We start from the raw sequence: 7,042 nt of genomic DNA, 5'->3' as shown, positions 1-7,042 counted from the left end.
CAGCAGCCTTCAGAGCTACAGAACAATCCTTCCCAGAATACAAACACCAAAAAGAACTATCAGCCTCCCTTGCTACAACGACAGCAGGTGCGTGCAGGTAACTTGAAAGAGGAAATTAAAAAACAACATGACAGAGAAACCTCTCAAACTTGGAATATCATAATTAGGAACCATTCATCTTCACCTGCCTGAGCTGTAGTTTTACATACACAAAACTTTGCAAGTGTTAGAGGAAAAAAATTATAACCTCCAGTAAAGAAAGAATTCTGGTGCAATTTAGGTCTTAACCCTCAGCAGAGTCTACTTAAGAGGACAACATCAAAACAGGTTTTAAGACAACTAAAATGGATGTGTGTTCAAAATAAATATTACAACACACAACAGAGCTTCTTCAAACACTTGTCAGGATTATTACTGGCTGTTTTAGAAGTTTCTCAGTTGTTTGACAATTAAACTTTAATAAAACTGCTATAAAGTTTGGCAAAAGAGCATCAAAGTTCTCCCTTCCAATTTTTTTAGACTACCTAATTTCTAGGCAAAATTATCATCTTTTTCCAATTTTTACATTAATTTCCAAGCTTTTAAGTGCTTTGTAGAAGTGCTTGCTCTTATTTTAGACATATCATTTCTAAATCAGTTTTTTTCTTTTGCATTCCACCAGTCTCAATGGCCAGTAAGAGTTCCCACTAAATGGACTTTATTCCCTAGTTAATCAGCAATAATAGCCTATGACTGAACCATTCTGAGGTCAAGTTATACAAGTATTTTCATAATAGAGATAAGATAGTAGAAAAAAATATTTGTAGAAGCAACATGGCCATTCACATATATATGAATTCAAAGCATTTCAGGTATCCTTCATAGTGTTTCAATGTCTTTTCATGAAGATCTGTTTACACACCCATGGAAAATAAAAATTACACTAAAGAAAGCTAAACCCTATCTTTTTCCTGTGTACTGCTGAATGGGACAGAACAGTAAGGGAAGTTCAGGCAAAGCAATGAAACTGATCACCACAAGGTTGGAAAGGCTTCCATAACTACTGTTTCAGACAGATGATTAGCAGTATTGTATTCCTTACATATAGCTAAATTAAGAAAGAAATGTGTTTTTTTAAGATTATATTAGAAAACACAAAGACCCTTGGCACTGTTAAAAAATGACTCAATGTTAGAAGCACATCTGAGTGAAAATGTGAGAATGTAGTTTATTGCTTGTGTTGTATTTGATGAACACAAAGGAATTCAGCCTAAACCATAATTAGTTATTAACTATCTAAAAGTGTTTCTCTAAGAAGTTTTGTGTTTCTAGCACATTATGAATTACCATACATGCACTCTGAGATTCTAAATCTATCTGCTAAGGCACAAATGAGAGCCCAGTCAGATAAGGAGGAGTCACTTGTGAAAGCACCTTCCTTCATTTGAATGGTCTGATCTGTATTCATGTATAGTCACTTGACTGATATAAATAAACTTTTACTCATACTTGCAGAGGCAACACAGTCCTGAACGTTTCTTGACTGGCTTCTGAATCAACAGAATTCTTGACTGAGTGCCACCAGTAGCTCTCCTAGTGGTAATGCGCAAGCCAGAAGAAACACAACTCGACTTTCCATTGCAGGCTGAGCGTGCAGCTAGAAATGGTTTTATTTATAAACATGCTGCAGCATGGGTGGCAACTCCAGCAGCAAGGACTGCAAGGCACCTGCAGTACCTGACTGCTCTGGCAAACAAAAGCAGCTCAGAACTCCAGGTACACATCCAGGCACATCTTACTGAGAGAGAACAATTTAATTCCCTACACTATTCCATCTTACTCGTTTTCAGGATGGTAGATATTGCTCTATTAAGTGCAAACCCCAAAGTTTCCAGACAGTTCACCATACAACATTTCTAGTGTAGTAGCTTGTTACTGCTGTGCCTGGATTCCATCAACAACACAGGCTGGAAATACTAAACCCAGTATCTCCCAGTATAACCACTCTGACTTACCAAGGAACATCAATTCTAGAGGATCCTATGAGAAGGAATCCCTGAAAAGTTACAACACAACTGAACATTTTTTTCTCTAAGTGTGGTTATCTGCTTCTGGGAAGTAGCATTTAACAGGTACTCAGTTAAATTACTTTTAAATTAATATTTCTTGCTGCTCCCACACCACCATTGCCCCTTTGCCACATGGCTTTAGAAGTTGAGCAAGAGCATCTACACAGTGCAATATGTGGAAATAGGTCCCAAATGATTTAGTGAACCATTCCTGACAGTACCTCCTTGCATCTTAAAATAACTTTTGCTTCTGCCTGATAACATTTACTGGTTCTCTTCCAACCTCAGGCCTTAATTCAAGAAGACAGCTAGCCTTCTGCTTAGTCCAGAATAAATGATTCTGCTTGCATGGATCAAGTTAATTGTAAACTTACATGTTGATAGGAGATATGAAAACAGGCTTTGAGCATGGCACCCATCCACATCACTTCTCAGTCACTGAACAAAGTGTCCCTGGCCTTCCAAGAAGAATGTGCATATAAACACATCAAGTGCTAGGGAGGAACACAGAACAGACATTTCTTAAATTAATTAATAGCTCGATACACTATGTGCTATTACACTGGAGTTTTAAAGTAATCTGATTGTTTTCACCCCCAATATAAGATGATAAAAAATACTTTTGCATTATTAGCAAGATGTGTGTTATGACATAACATAGATTCATTGGCATAAAAGCCAAGTTTGAAAAGTTCACATTATCTTCCTGGGATCAAATAAATGACAGATAATATTCCTACTTTACAAGTAGTAATTGGATCCAGCAGAATAATAGTTTTCATCTCGAGTGGGAAAGAAATTAGAATTATTACTTTTCTCTCCCATATATTTATTGTCCTTTCCCTTGGAGCAAAAGTTATTAGTGTGTCCAGGAAAATTAAATACTGCTATCTGAAAAATAAGAGATGTTAATGAAACATTGGGGTGAAGCAAAATTGAACAGATCATTCAGATCTCACCTGGCAGGATAAGACTCTGCACACAAAAAGCAAGGATGTTGACCTGCGTAAACCTTGTCACTTTGGGTGCTTACACAAAAGCAGAAAGTGTTCTGTAAGAGAAAAAAATAAAGGAGACCTAGAAGAAAAGTAAATCATCAGAGAAAGGATTTCAGATGTTAGATACATGAAAATCAGTTGTTTTCCTCTATTTAATTCCTACATATAGAAGTCAGTATAGAGTTTATATTATAAATCACATTAATGAAAAGGATGTTAGAACAAGCAGTCACCTCCAGGAAACAGAGGAAGATTTGTTGATATATTCCCATAAGCTTTCTTCATCTTCAGGCTCATTCTCAGGCTTCATCCTTCCTGAGAATTTCAGCACAAGTGCTTATTGTTATTTTTGGAACTGATTTCTGCACTCAAGTCCTTGCTTCTATAATGTTTTCCCTTCCCTAAGCTTTCTGTTAAAAACTTGGGGTTTAGAGAGCATACACAGATTTCAGAATGCAAATAATTGTTTTAAAAGGGCTATAACACAAATAGAACACATTTTAAATAAGATTAAGTCCTTCCACTACTTACCAACGTTTTCCAAAGCACCATAACACTAGCAGAAGACATACAAATCTATATTTATCCTGTAGTATTTTCTTTCCATTTTCAGTACACAAGTAACATTCTGTTGAATAGGAAAAGTATTTTATTGTAAGCATTTTATGAAAAGCAAGTGTCATTATCAAATGCCAACATTTTAGGGCCAAGTACCTGTCAAAAAAACTACAAACATTTCATGTCTACTAATTTAAGCAAAAAGACTAGAGGATGTTAGAGATACTAGATCTCAGTTGTTCTTGGGTTAGCTGCTAATATTTCCATTGAAACATTAATATGATTTAATGTGTTAGAAATGTACTGTTCATTTCAAAGAATGTGGTATCAGAACTCAGAAGTTCTCTTGGAAGAAAGCTTTGGCAAAGAATAATCAGGGTAGTCCCCACTTCAAACTTTTGTTTCTTTTCAGTATTTCTCTGAACAAGTGGAAGCTTCTGTAAACTAAGTATTTCTAAAAGAGAGATGATACAGAATAGCAAAATTCCTGAAGTTCATCATAAGTAAATCTATTAAAAATTAATCTCTCTAGCTGCAACTCTATTTAAAGTCTTGAAGACAGCAATTTTTCCTAGCAAACATTCTATACCAAAAATCAGTGGTACTTTCATTCTTCATATTTCAGCACTGCAAGGTCATTTGCTACTCTACAGCCTTTTGTGTAATCCTCTCTTGTCCTATTAATTGCTGACATGCATTTTAAACCTGTCATGCTGATGCATAATCCCTAAAAACAGCCTTCACCAGGAAGGGAAAGGAGCAGGGGAATAATCGGCCTTTGCCCAGTAACTCTTTGTTTATGAGGTGTTTGTTTATCATTCAAATAAAATTCATCATTGAACAACTCAGTGTTTATCAAACACATCTTCCAGCGAAAAGTAACATGTTTGACATGTTGGAAAACACTAAGCCAAAAAGGTGACTCCACTAGGAAAATGCAAAACTATAAGCAGAGAAAATATTAAACTCCAGAAGGTGAATCTAAATTCTCTGTAAGCACAACACTGGATAGTGAGTGCGAATAGGAATCACCCCGTGCTTGCCAGAAGGGGGCAATAATGACACTGTGCTTGCATAGTCAGCTATAGATTTAGAATATTGGGGAGGATTTAAGCATTAAAAAAATTAAATCTGTAGAATTGCACTTGTACTGCTAACTTCTTATGGCACTTTTCATTTCCCACTAAACCCACAGGAGACAGAACAAAAGTATCCTGCGTCCTACAGTTGCCTCTCTCGAGTTTTCTAAGAGAAATTCTATGAAGCAAAGCCAAGACTAGACTGTTTCTCTGATCCACGTTTTTAAACCACACTTTCATACCTACTAAATGCACTAAAGAGGTGGTAGATGGCTATCTGTGCAAAACCTAACAAAAGCTGAACAAACAATTTTGTAGATTTAGGTGACCATCTAACTCAGTAGAACACAATTCTGTTTATCAGATAAATAAGGCAAACACAATCATTTGATGAAGCACAAACAAAAAAGTAGCAATAAAAGCTACTAATCCTTTAATCCAGCATGAAATACTGCAGCTTTAATAGCTACAAAAAACATTTCTCAGTCTGCAAAAACACAACACATTCCAGTGAAACATTAAATAAACCAGTAAGGACTATCCATCATTACAGCTCTTTGTTACCCTTCATGTAATTTTGATTGAAAAAAATACCCATAACATTGCTCAAAATCCATTTAATATGACCCACTTCAGCATTCCTTGCCAGCAGGATAGAAAAACCTAACTCCTTAAAGTAACAATTTTGATATAAACAGGTAATACAGCATTCTAGCCTCTGGAATTTGCAAAATATTAAACCAATTTAAAAAAGAATACCCATTTTCAGCATTTTTTAACCAGTCTGCCCAGCACTTTACTAGGCCTGTTTACTACCTTTTCAAGATGTACATATTCTGCCAGGATAGAAAACCCTAACTTCTTAAAGTAACAACTTTGAGATACACAGCTAATACAGCAGCCTCTGGAACTAGGACAATATTAAACTAATTGAAAAAAAAATTTATAACCATTAAACCTATTTTCAGCACTTTTTTAAACCAGCCTGCCCAGCACTTTACTAAACCCCCTTACTGCCTTTTCAAGATGCACATATTGTGTCAGGGCCTAAAACAGATTAATAAATTGTGATGGCCCTGTGCAGCTCTCCCAGGTGCATTCTGCCACTGCCCTTCCTACAGCCCAGAGTTTTTACCCTAAAAATTAACTAAATAGATATTTTGCTACTAAAATAGCCAGCTCTCTGTTGCAGCATATATTGCAGTTGAGACAACCACAATAAACACAGCATCATCAACCAATTTCAGAAAGCTCCAACCCATACACAGTAACACCTTGCCATATCAGAAGCCTTCAACAGTCAGCCCATACAGACTAACACAACCTCACCTCAGAAGGCTGCAAGCATCTGCCCTTCTTGCTCTTTAGCCCAACATTTTAATACTCCTTATTGCTGATGCACTGCACCTGTGAGCCCTCTGCTCCCTTTGGTGATTGGTCAGTAACCCCTCAGCACCTCCCACACTGCTCACCTGCCTTTCACAGCTGCAGCCCATTGGGGATGGGGCTCAGGCACAGCCCCACTCCCAATTCCCACAACCTGTGTGCCCACACCCAGCTGGTTCTCATTGGGGATCATTTATTTAAGGACATGCACCTCAAGCACAAATGGTAATTTGCTTGCAAAGAGAGGTGGTTAGGTAGGTAGAGGTCTTTTTTTATACTGCTACTAAAGTACTTTCATTAAGCTTAGCTTTCATCCTTGAAAAAGGTTTATAATTCCATATAATAATGAAGTTTCCAGAGGTTTTTTTTTTTTACTGTCTGTAACATATATCACAAGTGAAAGTTCAATTTGCTGTATCATACTTTTGTTAGATCAGTTTTTCTTGTTTAATAAGATTTTCTTAACAATCCAAGTTTAAAAGTAGTAAATTCAGTTTCCCCAGTAATAAAATCCAATGAAATAAAAACAAAAGACAGCAGGATAAAACAAGCCTCTTTTCTTGAAATGTCCCTAAGCACTCATAAAGTGAAAAAAAGCAGCTGTTTTCACTAGAGCAATAGTTTACACACTAAAGAGATGCTACATAGCCAACAATGACTTATTATTATGAGTGTATATAGAAAGGAGTCTTCCTGATTCAAAAAATATAAAAGTCAATAGCATAGCAATAAAATTTTAAGCTATTGGAAATGTGTGTAGTAGGTTTCTACCAGGGAGCAAGATTTATTTTCCCTCCTTAATTTTGACTTAATATTCTTAGGGTCTGACCCTATAAAATCTTTCATTAAAACTAATTTTCTGTCCATGAGAAAATCTAGTTTTCTACAGCCACTGGTGAACAAATACCTCAGGAACAGGCTGTCTTTTCAATCCAAAGAGCTTCAGCATTAACTAAAATATCTAAAAAGTATT

The sequence above is a fragment of the Melospiza melodia genome, chromosome 6 (assembly GCF_035770615.1).
Source record: "Melospiza melodia melodia isolate bMelMel2 chromosome 6, bMelMel2.pri, whole genome shotgun sequence".
NCBI classification, from domain to species: Eukaryota; Metazoa; Chordata; class Aves; order Passeriformes; family Passerellidae; genus Melospiza; species Melospiza melodia.
This window is presented reverse-complemented; position numbering follows the sequence as displayed.